At 37.5% G+C, this 21,354-nt stretch overlaps 1 long non-coding RNA gene across 1 annotated transcript in view; it reads right to left on the bottom strand.

Annotated features, from left to right (window-relative positions):
• Positions 1-4,762: 4,762 nt before the first annotated feature.
• LOC148125327 (uncharacterized) overlaps positions 4,763-21,354 on the bottom strand; it is a 52,899-nt gene continuing 36,307 nt past the window's right edge. The window contains exon 3 of the long non-coding RNA XR_015744426.1: positions 4,763-4,844. This is a non-coding gene — a long non-coding RNA (uncharacterized LOC148125327). The remainder of the gene's footprint in view (positions 4,845-21,354) is intronic.

Below are 21,354 nucleotides of genomic sequence, written 5' to 3'. Positions count from 1 at the left end.
TTCTTTAGTCCACTGAAATTGGATATCTATCAATACTTTAAGATATTACAAAATGTACCCATTTGTCTCAGCCCCTATATAATTTAATTAAAATCACTGTTTCCATACTGATTTCAATTTAGCTAAATGTCTAACAAAATGAAATGCATTTTAGTGTTCCTGGAATCCAGACTTTATTGGAATCCAAGACTATTTACAAGTTGTATATTTTAATAAAGTCCTGTTTTACATAATTTATTTAACATTTTTCTTCATGTTGAATAGACTTTGTGCAAGGGGACAGAATTATTTATTTGAAATACAGTTCTTAAAACAAAAATAATTGGCTGCTTGTTCTGAAGGACAAAGAAACAGTGAAGTACACTATGAAAGGACAAACTAAGTCATTTCTATATAGTAGAGTTTCATTGTTCCATTACTGCAGTTGAAAAATGCAGCATTTATTTTAATTTAGTGATGCACTATGTTGAATCTGTTATCACCACTGGCAGTGGCAGTAGCATTTGTCAAGTTAACCTATACAAAATCTTCTGTGGAAGAGAATAATTGCATTCCAATATACTCTACTCCTGATCTGATTTCTTCTATTTTTTTTAAAAAAAAAAGTTATAGAAATAATTCACAGTTTGCCTACTATTAACTATTTATAAGCCTTGCTGGTTTTATTTGCAGAAATAATTACATAAATTATTGGAACTTAAATATACTTTATGAACTGATAATGCATGAGGAGCAAACTAAGAAAGAGTTCTTTAAAAAAAAAGTGAAATCTGACCTTCTGCTTTCCCATTGCCCATGTTTGTGGAATAGGATCCAAGTGTATGGTTTCAGATATTTGTAAAATAAATGGGAAAACCTATTTGTTCTGATCATTTTCTTACCTAATTTCTATTCAACAAATGATCCCCCATATTCTAACTAATATTTTAGTTAGATGATTTGAAAGTAAAAGGCCTTTATTTATTAATATCAGGTGGAATGGTATTAAATGAATTCAAATAGTATAAAATCAACAGAACAATTGGACATGATTTAAATGTTATCACAATTCAACTAATTTATCATAGGTTTAATCTGTCCACATTAGCTTTAAAAAAAGAAATGTTGATATTCTAGCATTTGCTTAATCTTTTACATTATCCTAGGGGAAGGGTAGGGTGCCTAAAGAGAGGTTTACATACACTATTTTTTCAGGTTAATAATATATCATGCATAAAATTTGTTAGAAGGAGTAAACAGCAGAAATTTGAGGTAGGAAGAAAGAGAAATAAGAGAAAAGGACATCTAACTAAAGATAACTTATGCCAAATCTATTTACATGCTTTTTTTTCTATCCTTGTCCATTATGCTTGTCCCGTCCCTGTTTGTAATTATCTTTTATTTATTAAATTCCTTACCCTTCCCATTTGAAAATTTCAGTGATTTTATTCAGCTGCATCCATCGCAACTTTCTTCTTCCTCTACTATAATTAATTTTTACTCTATATTTGTTTTTTTGGAATTTAATTCTCAATTTTTCTCTCTCTAAGTTCTCTAAGACCTAATAACTTTGATCAACTTATTTTATATTGGCATTTGTGTTCAGTTGACATTCATTCATCATATTCTGATCACTTCTTATTTAATAGACACTCTTCTTAAGGAACATGTTTCTAATGTAATGTTTCTCATGATATTTGCAACTTGCATTTCCATATTAGTTGGCAGATGCTTACACTTATATACAACCATTTTGATTATTTGACAATAATTCTTTATTCATAACAGACCCATATTATATATTATCTTTCCGACAGCATGTTTACTTCTCAATTTTACCAGCTATATACAGATTTATGTTTAACTTGAAATTATTAATTCTATTTCTTCTTACACTCACAGTTAACTTGGTCTTTAATGCATTAACAAATCTGTACCTCTTATTAAACCACAGAATCTTTCTAACATTGATTGCAAACAATTCTTATTCATTCATCAATATCCCTCCTACAAAGGTATATGCACATCGATGTAAATATATCAGTCCGACTTATTTTTTCAGATAGAAAAAAGGGAAATCACACCATTGGAATTAATTCTGTTATACCATTTTGGCAGATGAATTTAGATTGGCCTGATGATTATAAAACATATGAGCCAAGGATTATCCAATCCTATTGGGCTAAAATATTAAAGAATGTAGTAATCTTAACAAAATGGTCAGTTAAATGGTCTCCTTGACTTTACAATTTTCCCACTAGCTGCTAGTACTTTACCAGATAATCTTGAAATAAAATGTATTTTTTTTAAAAAAAAGTGCATGCATTTTTAAAAACAAAATCTATACTTTTAAATGTTGGTTTATCCTACCCTATCAAACCTATCAAATATCTGAAATTTTCTTATCTTTCTTTTTATGAATTGAAAAATACAGGAAGACCATTATAAGTAGCAACAGTAATTTTAAGAATTATGTCTAAAAAACCATTTTAATTATTTTTCAATTACCCTTGCATTCAAGATTTTCACATCTCTTTCTCTCACTCACTCACTCATACACAAACATTATAGATGCACTGAATTCAATCAGCAGCAAGTTATACATATATTTATATCACATGATGTTTCTTTAAATATGTTTCTTTAAAGCCATTGATAGGAAATTATGCTTTCTTTCTTATTGTTTGTCTCTCTTAGCAATTAAAATTAATGAGATCATTTAATTATAATCAGCTTAATTATTAGGCAGTAAAGCATAATCTGTGGGATGCTGTGAGGTAGGAAATGAGAGATCAGTTGGTGTGCAAGGAAGATATTATCCAGCCATAGATAAACTTTATTCATGGTTGGCCCATCAAGCCAAATGAAGTTTTGCTCATTATATGATCCTGAGATTTGGGGTTCTCCTTCTCTTTTTCTTTTCCTGCATCACTGTTAGAAATGTATTTATATACCCTGTAAACTTGGCAGTCATGATCAGGTAAACTAAAATGGAAGGTCTACAATGAATAACGATATGTGAGAAGTATACAGAGTCAATTATGTTTTTGTATATATAATCGCTATTCTGGCTTATTCATAGTTATAAGGAATTGGAGCCTTGAAAATAAGTTTCTATTAAAGCTTCATCCAATTAAAACATTGTTCCAGTACACCGAAACAATCTTCTCCTTTAAAATGCCAAATTGGAGTGGATGCATGACTCCATGCACAGAAGTCCTTTCAACAAGCTGTCTAGTTCTTCAAAAGCTCTAAATTGGTCTATTATTTAGTTGTGCAAATGGAAGAAGTGCTGATTAAGTTGAGCTGAGTAACATTCTAACCTCTCTTTAAAATAATAATACATGAATTCATGGCATTTCAGTTTTCTATAGCTAAATTATGTCAAAAGTACGATAGCTATTATAGCCATCTTTATAAAAGTACTCCTTATTGTAAGAATCCATCTTAGAAATATATCTTACTTTTGCCAGTCAGAGAAGAAATCATGGCCATAAGTAATTAAACCAGAATGTTAAAAGAACTATTTTGAGCAATTTATAGGCCATTCTTTAAGATTATGTGTTTTGGGCACTTCATAGAATAACTACAATAAAAAGAATATATTAGTAATATAGCAATAAATATGCAATCCTCATTGTAAGTTAAGAGAATAAGAATATGGATGTTTAAAACAAAACCATCACAGGGATAAACCAAGTTTAGTGGTACTAAATCATAATATAATTTTAGGGATAAACACCAAGAAGTAGGAATGAAAAAAATCTTTTGAAGAAGATAAGCAATTGGACTACGTAATGTGATTACTATCTTCCCAGCAGGCAACAGTGCCTAGGTGGTCTTGTTTTCCCATATTCATACTATACTTTTTCCACATACCAACTTATAACTCAAATGAAGAAGTTTCCTCAACATTGTAGACCAACTTTTCAGAATGTTTAGTGATTGTAATAAAAAAGTGATGACAAAAAGCATCAAAATTATTAATGCTGGAGTAGATTTTCTTGTAAATCTAGGCTTTTATAGTGTTCCATATATCAGCCCTTAAAGGCTTTTTAATCCAAGTCTGTAATTAAAACCTGTTTTCATGATTTTCATGTGTAGCTCATATCAAAAGGAAACATTTTCAATTTCCAAAATTTCTGATCATTATAGTATAAAATCTATGATCAGTTTTTGACTATCAATAAAGATTCCAATGCTTTTTTAAAAAATAGAGGTATATGGACTAACCTAGATTTGATTTGAATTAAGAATTCAAATTTCAAAAATAGCTCAATTGTAACTAAACTGGACATTCGAGGTTCAGAGGGAACAAGGTTCAAATCATTGTTCCAAGAATACATTTTTTACAGAAGTTGCCAGATGTTTTTTCCTATTTTTTTTCAATTGGGGGAAGCAAGAACAATAGGAACTGAATGCTCTTCAGAGTAAATTAATCTGACCTAGTTTCAAATTATATACTAACAGCAATGTGGATTGACCTGCATAAAGAATTTATAAACTATTCTAGTATAATAGTATAATATAATATTATTTATATCCTATAATAGCAATTAAATACTCATCATATAGAAGCATGGTAAATCATTATTTTTATAGGGGAATAAACAAATATCTTACTTTTGTTGACTAATGAGAAACTTTTTCTGCAGTAGGTCTACAATTACTCAAATAACTATTAGTGTGCTGTTAGGATGTTTCATTACTTAAATGGATTTTTATATGTGTCAATAAGTTCTCATAGATCCATGCATTACTAGTATTTATTATTTATTTTTCAGGAAAAATGTATTTTATCATTTAATTCTTCATCTCCAAATTACATATGAGTTGAATCTTAGGGCTTGAATCATACAACTGGGCTTAAAGAAAGAAATGATAATTTATTCAGGCATAGACCACATTTTTTTAAAAAAATAGTACAAATAATAACAGTTCATTGTGACAATCTTCTGAAACAATTGAATGCTTGAGTTACAGGGAAATTACAGGGAGAGAGAAAGAGATTTCTTCAATTATTTTTAAATGATTATTTTAATCTTGTTCGTGAGCATTTAAAAAGCATATATAGAGATATATGCATATAATATACAAAAGGTGTAATATAGAAAACCAGTTCAGTGTAGTGGTTAAAGCATTGGGCTAGAAATCAAGAAACTATGAATTCTGGTCCCTTGTTAGGCATAAAGCCAGTTGGGTGACCATAGGCCAGTCGTTTTTTCTGAGCCCTAGGAAGCAGCAAATGGGAAACCACATTGGAAATTTTGTCAAGAAAACTGAAGGGCCTTGACCAAGCAGTTACAAGGAACGAAGACTGACTCAAAAGAGAGGGAAGGGAGGGAAAGAGGAATGAATGAATGAATGAATGAAGGAAGGAAGGAAGGAAGGAAGGAAGGAAGGAAGGAAGGAAGGAAGGAAGGAAGGAAGGAAGGAATTTAACTCAACTAAATTTGGATAGAATTTAGAAGCTGGTTTTTTGGATTTCCTTATTACTTCTTCAGTGTTATCTCTTTTAATTAAAGCATGACTTAATACATTGCTTATCACAACTTTTGTTTATGATTTGTTATTAAGATTATTTTTTGTTAGGCTATTCTTCATACATGCAAAATAATTAGTGTATGAGTTGACATTAGTTCAGTGGAAGGTAATATATGCTGACATATAAGCTATTATTGAACATTGTGTGTTAATAGACATGGCTTGAAGTTAGGTTAGTAGACTGAACATATAATGTCAGCACCTCTGTTCTAGTTGACTTTATTCAGTTTGTTATTAGATAGTAATTTTTCATTATTGTCTATTTTTGACAGAAGTTACAACTCAACATTTTGAAGGTATTTTAATTTAAACATTTTATGTTGCCAGTTTTCAAAATTTTTGAAGTCCTTTGTTTTGTTTGTTTCTTTAGGGAAAGCGGATTTAATTGATATTAATTTATATCAATTATTGATATTATTTGCATAACCAGACTACATTAATGAGTGATATACAGAACAAAAAATTTGAAGGTTATAGAAAAGCCAAAAAAAATCTTCAGGAAAAAAATCTTCCCTAAAAATTGTATATTTTGGGAAGTCATATTCAAAAATTTGTCACTGAACAATTCAGACATAAGAAATGACATCAGTCTAATGACACCATTTCATCAAGAGCTTTGGCAACTATTTTTTAAGGAGCAATTTAAAATGCTGCTAATAATCTTTAAACCACTAATTGCTTTGGCATTAGGATAAATCTGTAGACATAACAATATTTCCATGAATTTCAACAGGCACTAACATTAAACTCAAAGGCTTTGTTCTCGGCTTGTCAAAAAAATAAAAATAATTAGCTTTGCTTAGAATCAGTGCTGACACCAAGAATTTCTTCCCCTGGTTGAATTCTTATATTTCAGCCTCAAAAGAGATGCTAAGCACTCTCTTATTCTTGCAAAGACTTTAATATCTTAACTGATACTGATGCCATGTTTGTTTGAAAGTACCTTTAACTGTTGTAAGCTGTTTCTGAGGGCTTATAAATTAGAATTATAAAATATAAATTAGCAATATATTTGTAAAGAGATGATCAGTACATCATACTTAGCTCTGATTCAATACTGGTCAGCCATTTTGGAGAAAGAAGAAACATCTGATAGATTTTTTTAATAACAAATATTTTACTTTCTGCAATCAAGTTTGGAGCGGTTTACACTGAGTTTGTATCTGTTGTGTGCTCTTGTAATGTTGTGGTTGAAGCTGAAGTATTCATTGACAGGAAGGACATTGCAGTAGATAATTTTATATACTGTACTTAGATCGGACTGAAGGTGGTGTAGTTCTACGTTTTCTAGGTCTAGAATTTCAAGTCTGGTGGCATAAGGTATTCTGCAACAAGTAGAGGAGTGGAGAACTCTTCTTGTAAAATATTTCTTGACTTTCTTGACTGTATTAATATCCAATATGTAATGTGGATTCCAGACTGATGAGCTGTATTCAAGTATTGGTCTAGCAAATGTTTTGTATGCTCTAGTTAGTAGTGTGATATTACTGGAGAAAAAGCTACCTGGATTAGGTTAAAAACTCTTAATGCCTTTTTGCCTATGTAGTTATAGTGGGCTCTAGCATTTAGATCATTAGAGATGAGTAATCCAAAGTCCATGACATAGTTGGAGTTATCAACAAGGTCTTGATTATTCAGCTTGTATTTTATTTTCTGAATTTTTTTTGCCAATATGTAAGATAGAGCATTTGTTTGTTGAGATTTGAAGTTGCTATTTGTTTGACCATTCTGACACATAATCGAGATTTTTTTGAAGGGTTGCAGTATTGTCTGTGGCGTTGAATAGCTTTACATCATCGGCGAAAAGAACACAGTTGCTCTTAATATGATCAAAGAGGTCATTTATGTAGAGTATGAAGAGAGTTGGTCCTAGAACGCTGTCTTGGGGGACACCACTGTTGACAGGTATGGGATTTGATAGGGTGTTCCCTATTTTGACCATTTGTTGCCTGTTTGACAGGAATGCATCTATCCAGTTATGCAGTGATGCATGTCCAGAGATGCCATAAGATTTTAGTTTTAGGAGTAGTTTGTCATGTACATTGAATCAAATACTGTACAGAAGTCTATGTAAATAGCATCAATTGCTTTGCCCTGATCGAGTTCTGTAGTCCATATATTTTTGCAGTGTAGGAGTTGCAGGATAATTTTTTTCTGAAACCAAATTGTTTGTTAGAGAGTAGGTTGTTTGTCTCTAAGTGGAAGATAATGGATTGGTTAAGAATTGATTCAATGACTTTATAGGTGACACAGCATAAAGAGATTGGTCTGTAATTTTCAACTAGGCTGGAGTCTCCCTTTTTGAAGATGGGGATGACCATGGCTAGGGACCATAGGTTTGGCAAGGAGCTGGTCCTGAAAGATTTTTCAAAGATCATGCTTAGAAGTTCTGCTATGGCAGTGGACAGCTTTCTTAAGAAGTAGGCACATATTCCATCCAGTCCAATAGATAGAGATGGTTTTAGATTGCATAATGCTTTTTCAATATTATCTCTGTAAAATAGAAAAATTGATATGTATTAGATAATTGTAGTTGTCTGTGGTTCTACTAGGAAATATTGGGCATGATTCATTGCTGTTTACAAATCCTGAACCAAAGAATGTGTTAAAGAGGTTGGCTTTAATGGTGTCATTGTTACAGTCTTTACCGTTAGGTCCTTTCAGGGGTGGGATGGACTTTTAGTCTTTAAGTTTATTGTTTACAAAATTGTAGAAAGATGGAATTGGTGCATAGAAGTTTTTCCTCTTGCTTAATGTAATAATTGGTGCATTCAGTCTTTATCTGGTGGCATAATTTTTTGCATCAGCTTTTAAAGTTGGCAATGTGAACAGATTTGTTTTTCTGTCAAAGGGATTTGTTTTTGGATTGGAGCTTTCTTATTGTTATGGGTAATTTGGTATATATATATATATGGGTTTTTTGTTATTGGTACATATAGTTTGATAACTCTTTTGAATTCAAGTAAAAATATGTTGTAATGGTCTTCAACAGTATTGCATCCAGTGAATAGAAATTGCCAATCAAGGGATGAGAGATCGTTGTCTATAAGATCATAGTTGCCTTTTTTGAAGTTATAATAGGTATCACATTGTTGTGATGATTTTTGTGTGGACGTTTTTGTTGTGGTCACTGTTGCAGAATGGTCTTTTATTTGTATATACATATACATATACATATTTGACTGTGAAACATGTCTCAACACATCTCTCCCTGACTCCATTACTACAGTAAGAAACTATTAAGTTTAGCGATCAGATTGTGAAATCTGAACCCATACATGCAACTTCTACAATGCTGTAACAAATCTGGGACTGGAACAACTAGTAACCAACAACACTAGACTTAACAACTGTCTCGATCTCATTTGCAGCAATAGTTTGAATTCAATTTACAAATAAAATATACATACACACACACACACACACACACACACACACACAATATATATATATATATATATATATATATATATATATATATATATATATATATATATATATATATATATATTGGATCTTTTGTATGTTTTGGTTGTTTTTTCTCCGCGTAAGATTCAAGTATCTAGGCAACGTTTCGATGAAGTCTCATTCATCATCTTCAGGCTTCTGTCTTCGGCTCTTGCTTCTCAGAGTGATGTGAGATTGCAGCTGCTTCTTCCTTTTAACTGCTAGTGGGGTGGGACTTGATTGGGTGGGGGCTTGGCTGTGTTCTGATTGGGTGGGGGTGTGTTCTCATTGGTAGGGGTTTGGCTGTGTTCTGATTGGTTGGGGGTTGGCCGTGTTCTGATTGGCTGGAGGCGTGTTCTGTTCAGGTGGGGGCTTGGTTGTGCTCAGGTTAGTCTTAGTTGCTGGGGATTTGAGTTGGTGAGCTGTGATCTTGCTGTTTGGCTTTGAGTTCGTGGTCGTGCTGCATCTTCATAGTGGGTGTCGGTTTGCTTCATGTATGGCTCGGAGGGGTTTGAAGTGGGTAGTGATGCAGCTGCAGTGCAGCTTCTGGTCCATGGTCGTGTCTCATCTTCTGAGTGGGTGTGAGTCTGTTTTCTACATGGAAGTGTGGTGGTGGCATCTTGTGTGGCTCTCATGGGTGTGGGTCTGGTGTCATTCTTCATGTTAGGTACTTGTCTGTTCATAAGGGCGGGTTTCCAAATGGCTGGAAGGCGGGAGGTGTCATCTCATTTGTTCATGCTGTGTGGGTGTTTTTCTATCTCTATGGCTTCTCTGATTATTGTGCTGTTGAAGTGTTCAGTTTTGGTAATAGTTCTGGTATTTTTAAAGTCAATTTCATATCCTGTGGCTTTGAGGTGCTGGACCAGGGAAGAGGTCATTTCTTCTTTTTGATTGAGTTCTTATGTTCTTCAATGCGTGCACTTATTCTTCTGTTAGTTTGTCCAATGTATGTGGTAGGGCAGGCAGTGCAGGGGATTTCGTATACTCCTTGGTTTTCTAATTCGATTTTGTCTTTGGGGTTTCTTAGGATGGTGGATATTTTTCTGTTTGTGCAGAATGCTGTTTTAATGTTGTGTTTTTTGGAGGATCTTGCTGATTTTGTCTGTGGTGCCTTTTATATATGGGAGGAGGGCTTTGCCGTTTTCTTGTTCTCTGTCTTGGATTTTGGTTGGGGTTTCTTTTTGGATTAGGTGGGTAATCTTCTTTCTTTGGAATCCATTGGCTGTAAGTACATTGGTGAGAGTGTGTAGTTCGGTTTTTTGGTGTTGTTCATCGGCTAAGACTTTTGTTCTGGAGATGAGTGTCTTGGCTACGGAATTGATCTGTGCTGGGTGGTGGTGTGAGAGTGCATGTAGATAGTGGTTTGTATGTGTTTTCTTCCGGTAGATGGTGTGTCCTAGGGAGCCATTGGATCTTTTGTATACCAAGACATCTAGGAAGGGACGTTGATTGTTGGCTTCTGTTTCCATGGTGAATTGTATTTTGGGGTGTAGGTTGTTGAGGTGTGTGAGGAAGTTGTTCAGTTTTTCTTTCCCGTGTGGCCAGATTATGAAGGTGTCATCTACGTATCTGAGCCAGAGTTTGGGTTTGTGGTCGTATTTTTCTAGAGCTTGTGTTTCAAAGTGTTCCATGTAGAGGTTTGCGATGACAGGTGAGAGGGTGATCCCATGGGTGCTCCTTCTATTTGTTTGTATTTTTGTCCATTGTAGGTGAAGTATGTATTGGATAGGCAGTGGTTGGTCAGATCTAGGATGTGCTTGGGGGTTGTATTTGTTTTGGATGGCTGTCAAGGCTTCTTTTATTGGCACTTGGGTGAAGAGGGATATGACATCGAAGCTTACTAGTAGGTCGTTGGGTTGTAGGTTTTGTTTCTTTATGATCTCGATGAACTGGAATGAGTTTCTTACGTGTGAGTTGATGGATTCTGCATAGGGTTATATATATATATATATATATATATATATATATATATATATATATATATATATCTTAAGTTTTGCGGTACTTACATGTATGGCATTCAGCTTTGTTCGGGTATTTTCCCATGTCATTGTAGTTGTGCTTTTAAAGTTGTAGCAACGTTTCAGCAGAATCTCATCTGCCATCATCAGGCTTCTGTATAGTGTTCATCTGTGAGTCAGACTTTTACAGTGGTTTCAGAAACCACCAGACTCACAGATGAACACTCTACAGAAGCCTGATGATGACAGATGAGATTCTGCCAAAACGTTGCTACAACTTTAAAAGCACAACTACTATGACGTGGAAAATACCCAAACAAATGCCATACATGTAAACCATATATATATATATATATATATATATATATATATATATATATATATATATATATATGTGTATATGTAAAACCCTGTGTGTGTGTGTGTGTGTGTGTGTGTGTGTGTTGTGACTGGAGGTTGGAGTCTGCTGTGCACTTTGAGTCTGATGTGTCAGAAGACCCAGGTTCGAGTGATGAGGAGGGTTTGGCATTGGGATTTGAGCCTGCTTTAATGGGAGATGCAGACATGAGCCAGGAGGATGAGGAAGTGTCGGAATCACCATCCTCTCCAGAACCTTCCCCGTCAATTATGCCTCAGGTGTCAGCAGATGATCGACAGAATGTGCCGGAGTCCTTGGGTGATGATCAAGCTGATGAATGTTGGGTTGGTGTAAGGACAAGATGTAGGCTGAGACGTCAAGTACAAATTGAAAGGAAACGTCAAATCAGGGATTGAGTAGAGAGACTGACACGCCCCTTCAAGGAACATAAGGAGGCGTGTTAGCTTGGAATCCCCGTTTGGGTCAAACTTTGTTATTTACATTCGTAGTTTGGAAAAAGTCATTCGGCTCTGATTTATAGTAATCATTATCTGGATTTGCAGACAGCTTCTGGGAAAGCTGCCAATGATGACTTCAGCCAGAGGAAAGTTAACTCTGTTGTTCCTGATATTGTCTGTTCGTGTTTTTTCCTTTGGACATTTGGACTCTCACCTTGTGGCCACAGGTGAGACAGAACTTTTTTGACCCGAACCCTCATCCCATCTTCTAACCAAGATGGACAAAACACAGCTAGAGCAGCAGCAGCTACAGATTAACCAACTTCTTCAGGATAACCAGGTATTTCAGAAACAAGTCACCCAGCTGGTTAACCAACTTATGCTGATGCAAGCTCCTGTTACTCCTCCTGCCCCTCCCTGTAGGAAATGCCCAGTATCTGTGCTGGATAAATTCTCTGGACAGCCTGAAATGTTCCTGGCTTTTATGGGGCAGTGTCACCTATTTATGTCCTTACAGCCAGAAGATTTCCCTGATGTCCGGGCTCGGGTGGGGTTTGTTATCAGTCTCTTGTCGTGTTCGGCTGCAAGATGGGCCACTCCTTTGTTGGTGCAAAATAGTCCTTTATTGAATGACTATCAGGGCTTTTGGCACCATTTACGTTCTATGAGGACCCCATAAAAACTCAAACCGTAGCCAGATGTTTAAAGGACATTTGTCAAGGGAAATGCCCTTTGCAAGAGTTTATTGCAGTTTCATCTGCTCTGCATGGACTCTGCTTGGAATGAGGCAGCCCACATGGATGCTTTTCAGGAGAGTTTGGCAGAAGAAATTCAAGATGAGTTGGTGCATGTGGAGCCGGCTCTAACCCTGGATGTGCTGGTGGTGCAATGTTTGCGCATTGATGCCCGACTTCAACGGTGCAAGACTAGATGCCCAGTTCTGGAGCCACTCTCCCACTCACGGCCACAGCCTCCCGTATAACCAGCACCCCTGGTATCCTATAGTGCCAGGACCAGGACCGAGGAACTGATGGAGTTGGGTGTGCTCTGCCCTCGGTTAATGGCACAAGAATGCACGTGGAGATTTCAGGGAGGCTTCTGCCTGTATTGTGGGGGGTCAGAACAGTTTGCCAGTTCCTGTCCTGGTAAACGACAGGGGGCACAAAAGCCAGTGCCTGAATCTAACCCTGTACCATCGGGAAATGGGGCAGGCCCGGCCTCGGGGAAACCCTAGGTCAGGCACATATCACACAACCACCTGAAGTAGCGGAGGTGAACTCTGATCCTCCCCGACATTTGCTTTTGGACATGCAGGTTTTCTTGCAGTCCCGGTCAGAGGGGATTCCTGTAGTTGCGTTGGTAGACTCAGGGGCTACTACCAATTTCATGGACCGGGTTTTTGCAACACATTATGAAATTCCCTTGGTTGCAGTGGAGCCTCCCATTAAGGTGGAAACCATTAATGGGCGGGAAGTGCGGTCTGGGCCTATTCGTTTTGCTACTCAGCCATTACGCCTGGACATTGGGGACCATGAGGAGGCGATTACCTCGGACCTCCATCTCCCCTTGGTTCTCGGAATGGCTTGGCTATGGTTGCACAATCCTTGGATGGCATGGGCACAGAACGCCATTTCGTTCCCGAGTCTCCAATGTGTGGACCATCTAAAACACATCTTTGCTGGTCAAGACATCGCTGCCCCCGCCGTCTCTGTACCTCCTGAACTATCTGACTTCTCAGATGTTTTTAGTGAGAAGGAGGCGGATTGGTTACCCCTGCATCGACCTTATGACTGTCCTTGGGACCTCTTGCCCAATGCTCTGCTACCCAAAGGTTGTTTGTATTCAATGTCTGAGCCAGAATTGGCCGCTCTTTGAGATTTTCTGTACAAGAACTTGGCCCGGGGGTTTATCAGACTGTCATCGTCTCCTCTTTCTGCTCCTGTCCTTTTTGTAAAAAAGAAGACGGGGGATTTGCTCTTGTGTTGTGACTACCGCAGGTTAAACGCCATTACGGTGAAAAATAGTTATCCTTTGCCGCTTATTCCAGAGCTGATGGAGCGATTACGAGAGGCCACTATTTTCACCAAGCTCAATCTTCGAGGGGCTTACAACCTGGTGCGGATGTGCAAAGGAGACGAGTGGAAGACTGTGTTTGGTACTAGATACAGCCACTTCGAATATACTGTAATGCCTTTTGGGTTGACCAACGCCCCCATGGTCTTCCAACATTTCATGAACGATATTTTTAGGGACATGCTTGACTGGTTTGTGGTGGTGTACCGAGACAACATTTTGATCTATTCTAAGTCCAGGGAAAGCCACTTTTGCCAAGTTCGCCAGGTACTACAATGTCTTTGGGAGCATAGACTGTATGCGAAACTGGAGAAACGCCTCTTTTTCCAGATTTCCATAGAGTTCTTGGGATGTATCATCTCTCCCGAAGGCATTGCCATGGACCCGCACAAGGTGGAGGCTCTGTGTAGTTGGGAACTTCCTTGTCGAGTGAAAGACATACAACGTCTCTTGGGGTTCGCTAATTATTACAGGTCCTTCATCCCGGGTTTTGCCAAACTGATGGATCCCATCACCCAGCTCCTTCACAAGAAGGTTCCATTCCAGTGGGGGCCCCCACAGCAACAGGCCTTTGAGGCCATCAAGAAAGCCTTCATTGCAAAAAAAAAAACACCCCGGTTTGCAAGGCTTTGGCAGTGGCAGGGATTCGGGATACCGCACGATCCCTGCTGCGCTCGCTGCCAAGGTGCCCCAATCTGTTTGGATTTGGGGGATATAGCTGTCCTGTAGAGGCAGCTGAAGACAGGGGGGATCCGGATAGGGGTTTGGGGGTGTCGCAGACCCCCTTCCCAGCCGGAAAAACCTCCTTTTCCCAAGGCAGAGGAGCGGCGATCAGTAATGGCCGCCACAAAGGAGGAAGAAAGTCGGAAGAGTCGTGAAAGTGGTTTTTGACCGGGAATAAAGTAAGAGAAAGTACCCTGGAATTTGAAAGTTGCCAAAGATAAATTGTTTCCAGAGAGAGTTACAAGCGGCAAATGGAATTCTAAAAAGGAAAGTTTTTTCTTTCTTTCTTTTCACTCTCCTTCCTAACGAGACAGCGGATGGAACTATAAGAGAAATTGGAAAACCTGCATTGGAGGTAATTAAATGCTGAAGGGATAATGATTTCTGAACATTTAAAAAAAAACTTTTTTGCTGTGAGTGGGAAGGGAGAGGAAAAAAATATTGGAGCAGAATTTGAAAATAAGGAGATTGCCTAGAATTTCAAAGAGTTATTGAACATTAATAAGACTTCTAAAAGATATATTTTAAATGGAACTTTGTGACTAAATACTAACCCCAGAAAGAGAAAGTGAAGAAGGAGAAAGTACTTAAAAGAAACAGCTTATTTGGATTGCTTGGTGATGTTGGAACTTCTGAGAACTATCTTTGATTAAAAGCACTTGGGTGGTTGTTTGGAAAAAACTTTTTCTCTCTATAATGGCATCACTTGTGGATGGATGGAAACTTGAATACCAAAAATATAAAAAAGAACAAGAAGGGAAGGATTCTCTTGGCACTCTTTTTCAATTTTTAGAAATGGCAGTTTGTACTTATGAAAAGCTGACTGCTCAACAGGATGACTGGGATAAAGAAGAAGCCATTTTTGACGAACAAGTGACTTTAGTTGGGGAAGGAAAGGAGAAAGAGGAAAAGGGGACTTTAAGATCTGGAAAAACAACCAAAAAAGAGAAGAATAAGGTGAAAAGTGGATACTATGTTAGAAAACAACAGAAAGGAGGAAAGCAGAAGAACAAAAGGAAGGTGGAGAGACAAGGGGGTAAAGAGGGCAAGGAGAAGAAAAAGCAAGGGAGAAAGGAAGGGATGAGGAGCCTCAATGGTGGGGAGCAAGATGCAAAGAAACAAAAGTCTTTTAGAGATAATGGGTAAACTTTATTGAAAAAGGGATTCTGGAAAGGTACATAAGATTGTATTTTTATGTTTGTACTTAGAAATAATCTTAGAAAATTGGAAACAATATGTAATTTAAAATGTGATAAAATATTTAGTGTAACTTAGTGAAATTTTTGTCAAGAAAAAGAAAGCAATGAAATAAATGGGAGAATTGGAGTAGGAGAAGGGGGAACATTTCAACGAAACAATGATTTAAAATATGTGATGGGGGGGGATAACTATGGAAAGCATAGTGTTTCCATAAAGGCATGATATTTAATTGAAATGGGTAAAGTGTTTAAGATATAAATGAATATTAATATTAATGATTAGATTGTGTTATCCCAGTGAAATTTTTTGTCAAGAAAAAGAAAGCAATGAACTAAATGAGAGATTTGAAGTAGGAGAAGGGGGAACATTCTAATGAAATGATGATTTAAAATATGTGATGTGGGGGAGAAATAACTATGGAAAATAGGTGTTCCCATAAAAGTATGACATTTAACTGAAAAGTAATGTGTTAAGTGTTTAAGATATAAATGAATATTAATATTAACGAATAGATTTGTATTGGCATGGATAATATTGTATAATTTTAGAATGTACCAAACAGAATCCCAATGTAAGCTATGTATTTTATATTAAGTATTATAAATGTAGGGGAAAGAGATAAAGGCGTCATACCGGAGAAGTTTTGTTTAAAGAAGAAAGATAAATGGATAGCTGGAAACAGAACAGACAAAGAATAATAAATATTATGATTTGAATTGAGATGAGATAAATAAAATAAAACTAAGAAAATTTAAAAGAGATGAGAAGCTATATAGAAAATTGAAAATGGTAATAAGATATGGAATGGTATACAAAATGAATATGAATTTGAATTTGTGTCTGTACGAAGAGTTGTAACCCGGGACTAAGCAACTTTCAGAAAAGATGCTTTTTATGTTTCTATGTTTTGTGTTTTTGTGTGTTTATGTTTGATTGAGTTAATAAAACCTTAGAGGAATGTTAGAAGAGGATAATTGAGAATAAAAGATAGAAGAGAATAAAGCAAGTCAGAAGAAAAAATAAGTATAGTGAATAAATACATATAAAATAGATAAATATAGAAAAGAAATACAATTGAATAAAAGTAAAGGGAGAAATAATGACAAACTTGAAAGGATATGTATGTGTTTATAAGGAGATGTTTCAATGGTATAAAATGTTTTATTCGTTTTGTTAAAATTTACAATTAACTTTCAGAAAAGAGGTTTTATGTTCTTATGTTTTATGTTTTGTATGTCTTTAAAAATTAATAAAATTTGTTTAAAAAAAGAAAGAAAGAAAGCCTTCATTGTGGAACTGATCTTGAGGCATCCCGACCTCTATTGTCCATTTGTAGTGGAGACGGATGCATCCAACGTGGCCATTGGGGTGGTGTTGTTACAAGCCCCAGCGAATGGCGCACCTCTTTTTCCATGCGCATATTATTTATGGAAACTTACTACTTCCGAGTGTAATTATACAATTTGGGAGAAAGAGTTGCTGGCCATTAAGACTGCGTTTGAGATCTGGCGACATCACCTGGAGGGGGCTTGGCACAAGGTGGAAGTTTGGACGGATCATCGTAATCTGGAGCAGTTGACCACTGCTTGGAAATTGAACCAACAACAGATCCAATGGTCGTTGTTCTTTGCTAGGTTCAATTTTTCGGTCACGTACATCCCTAGTGGTCAAAATAAAAAAGCAGATGCCCTGTCCCACAAACCAGAATATCTATGTCCTGAAGAACCTCTTCCTCCATGTACGGTGCTGCCACCGGAATCTTTGGCCGTTATCCAGGAACCAGTGGATTTGAGGGCTCGGGTACGAGAGGCGCAGCACTTAGATGATTGGTCGCAGCACAGAATGGGGGAAATTGGACCTGATTCCCCATGGACTCTGGAGGAGGGTTTACTACGACATTGGGGTCGATTGTACGTGCCCACCAGGACACTTAGAGCCCTCATCATGACCCAATGTCATGACAACCCAGCTGCGGGTCATTTGGGGTTCTTCAAAACCCTTCATCTGGTCACAAGGACTTTTTGGTGGCTTCGAGTCTGGCATGATGTCTTTGCTTATGTTGCCTCTTGTGTACCGTGTCGGCAAGCAAAAGCTGCGTCGGGTGCACCTCCTGGCCTTCTTCAACCCCTACCGACTCTGAACCGACCCTGGGGGGGGAAATTTCCATGGACTTTTTAACACACTTGCCCTCTTTGTCGGGTTATATGACGGTACTTGTGGTCATTGACATGCTCACCAAGATGGCCCATTTCATCCCATGTAGAAGGTTACCATCGGCTCGTGTTACTGCCCGGCTTTTTCTGCAACATGTATTCTGTTTGCATGGCTTACCGGACAGAGTTGTTTCAGATTGTGGTGTCCAGTTCACCGCTCAATTCTGGAAGAGCCTAATGAATGCATTACGGGTGCAAGTATGTTTAGCGTCGCCGCCCCATCCGGAAACCGATGGCGGGACTGAGAAAGTAATTGGCATCCTCGCCCAATACCTCAGATGTTTTGTTAATCAATGACAAAACGACTGGGTGACCTATCTTCCATTGGTGGAGTTTGCTTTTAATAATTCTCAGCACACCTCCACCCACATGACGCCTTTTTACACAAATGTGGGTTACCAACTGAGGTTTTTCCCCTTGTCAATCTTGGATTCCCCGGTTCCAGAGATGCGAGAATTTTTATCGGAACTGCATTCGGTGCACCAATTGGTCTTACAACAATTAGACTGGGCTAAGGTGGACTACAAAAGGTTTGCGGATCGTTCACATCGGGCGACACCTCCGCTGGCTGTGGGAGACAGAGTGTGGTTATCCATGAAGCATCTACGGGTCGATCATCCGATTAAGAAGTTGGACCATTGTTTCATTGGTCCCTTCCCTATTGAGGCAGTCATCAATCCTGTTGCTTATCAGCTCACCCTACCGCGCTCCATGCGCATTCATCCTGTCTTCCACCATTCCCTTTTGGTACCTGACACCCCATCATGTACTCTCTGTTCTCCCGATGATATGGGTTCTCCATCTGGGCCCAGCGATGATCCTGTTGTTGATGCCACGGTGGTTGGCATTCACGATTCACGATGGCTGAAAGGGCGATTCCAGTACTTCATCGGGAGGATGGAGAATGAAACAGAGATTCATTCCTGGGAGGATGCGTCCAAGGTGCATGCCCCGGATCTTATCCGGCTGTATCATGCACAATTTCCATCGAAACCACATCCGGATCGTCAGACTTGGGGGAAGGGCCCTGCGGTGAGGGATAGTGCTGTGACTGGGAGGTTGGAGCCTGCTGTGCACTTTGAGTCTGATGTGTCAGAAGACACAGGTTCGAGTGATATGGAGGGTTTGGCATTGGGATTTGAGTCTGCTTTAATGGGAGATGCAGATGTGAGCCAGGAGGATGAGGAAGAGTCGGAATCACCATCCTCTCCAGAACCTTCCTCGTCAATTATGCCTCAGGTGTCAGCAGATGATCGACAGAACATGCCGGAATCCTTGGGTGATGATCAAGCTTATGAATGTTGGGTTGATGTAAGGACTAGACGTAGGCTGAGACGTCAAGTACAAATTGAAAGGAAACGTCAAATCAGGGACTGAGTAGAGAGACTGACACGCCCCTTCAAAGAATATAAGGAGGCTTGGAATCCCCGTTGGGGACAAACTTTGTTATTTACGTTTGTAGTTTGGAAAAAGTTTTCTGTTTGCCGTTCGGCTCTGATTTATAGTGCTGCTCATTATCTGGATTTGCAGACAGCTTCTGGGAAAGCTGCCAACGACGACTTCAGCCAGAGAAAAGTTAACTCTGTTGTTCCTGATATTGTTTGTTCGTGTTTTTTCCTTTGGACATTTGGACTCTCACCTTGTGGCCACAGGTGAGACAGAGTGTGTGTGTGTGTGTGTGTGTGTGTGTGTGTGTGTGTGTGTATTAGAAAATCCAAATGCCAGCTCAAAAATAAATATGTTATGGAAAAGTGTTTAGAAAGAGTCCGAGTTCAAATGTTTTTATTGATCTTTCTGAATACAACCTTGTAAGGACTACTGGGCTGGGAGGGAGCTGTTGAGGTATTATATATTTTAGAGTAAAATATATTCATTCAACTACTTGATGGGATTCTATGACAGACTAAGCCAAAAAACAAAACAAAATGAAAAAAAAATGATTTTTTTTTATCACTAGAGCTTTACCACGTCATAAAAAATCCACATTTTAAAAAAATCTATGATAGTGAGTTGTAGCTCCACATTAGTCACAAAGCTGGTGGCTTGTTTTGGGGTCTCTCTCTCTCTCTCTTTCTCCCTCCCTCCCTCCCTCCCCTCCTCTCTCTCTTTCTCTTTCTCTTTCCCCTCAGAAGAAGGAAATGGCAAATTATTTTTGAAAAAAACAAAGCCAACAAAAATGCAAAGATTCACCCAGGCAATCATCAGGAGTCAACATTTACTGAAAAGTATGCACACATATATCCTATATATATAATATATATATATATATATATATATATATATATATATATTTGTTTTCTGAGGTTCTCGCGGGTATTTGTATGTGGATCTTTGGTTGTTCGGGTTTTCTCCGCGTAAGATTCAAAGTGTCTAGGCAGCGTTTGATGAAGTCTCATTCATCATCATCAGGCCTCTGTCTTTGGCTCTTGCTTTTCAGAGATTCAGAGATTTTCACTCTGAAAAGCAAGAGCCAAAGACAGAGGCCTGATGATGATGAATGAGACTTCATCAAACGCTGCCAGACACTTTGAATCTTACGCGGAGAAACCCAACAACAAAGATCCATATATATATATATATATATACATACATACATACATACATACATAAATATAATAAATAAATATATATATAAACACAATAAAAATGTGTTGAGGAACAATGAAAATAAAGGATACAAGTAAACAGAAACAGTGAAAGTTTCAGGCAGGGACATTTCCATGGGTGCCAAAACATCAATAACATCAAATGATAGGCAAATAAAACTGTAACCTTTTATGTGATTCATAATGTGCTACATATATTAAAAAGGTGGTTGGACTTTAATAGGCCAATGATTGGTTAGGCCAATGATACATTTTGGTATCCATTAACAACTCCTGATTTGGTGTGTATTTTTCCCTAAAATTAAAAAGAAAACCAGAATGCATTTTGGCATGCAAGGTTTTTGAAAACAAATTACTGCAAATTACTAATTATTTGAGAGCCAGTTTGATGTAGTAGCAAAGGCATCAAGCTTGAAACTGGGAGAGTCTGAGGTCCAATCCCACACTGGGCATGAGGTCAGCTGGTGACCTTGGGCCAGTCACTTATTCTCAGTCCTAGGAAGATTGCTATAGAAAACCATTTTTGAAAAACCTTGCCAAGAAAATTGCAGGGACTTGTTCTTGGAGTTTCTCAGAATTGGACAAGAGTTAATGGGAGAGAAAAACATATTTGGGCTTAACATGAATCCTGAGGCACACATAAGTTCCTATATATGTAGGACTCAGATCTCAAGGTTACAATTTACAAACTTTTCTAAATGTTTTTAAGACTAAATCTGTGTATTAATAAATTACTGAAGCCCTGAGTTAATTTGTTTTTTTAAAAGCCTTTTCCCGTAAAATATTATTTCA

The sequence above is a fragment of the Pseudonaja textilis genome, chromosome 7 (genome assembly GCF_049901715.1).
Source record: "Pseudonaja textilis isolate UNSWEBS1 chromosome 7, rPseTex1.2, whole genome shotgun sequence".
In the NCBI taxonomy this organism is placed as follows: domain Eukaryota; kingdom Metazoa; phylum Chordata; class Lepidosauria; order Squamata; family Elapidae; genus Pseudonaja; species Pseudonaja textilis.
The sequence above is the reverse complement of the archived record's forward strand: the minus strand, read 5'-3'. Positions and strand labels throughout refer to the sequence as shown.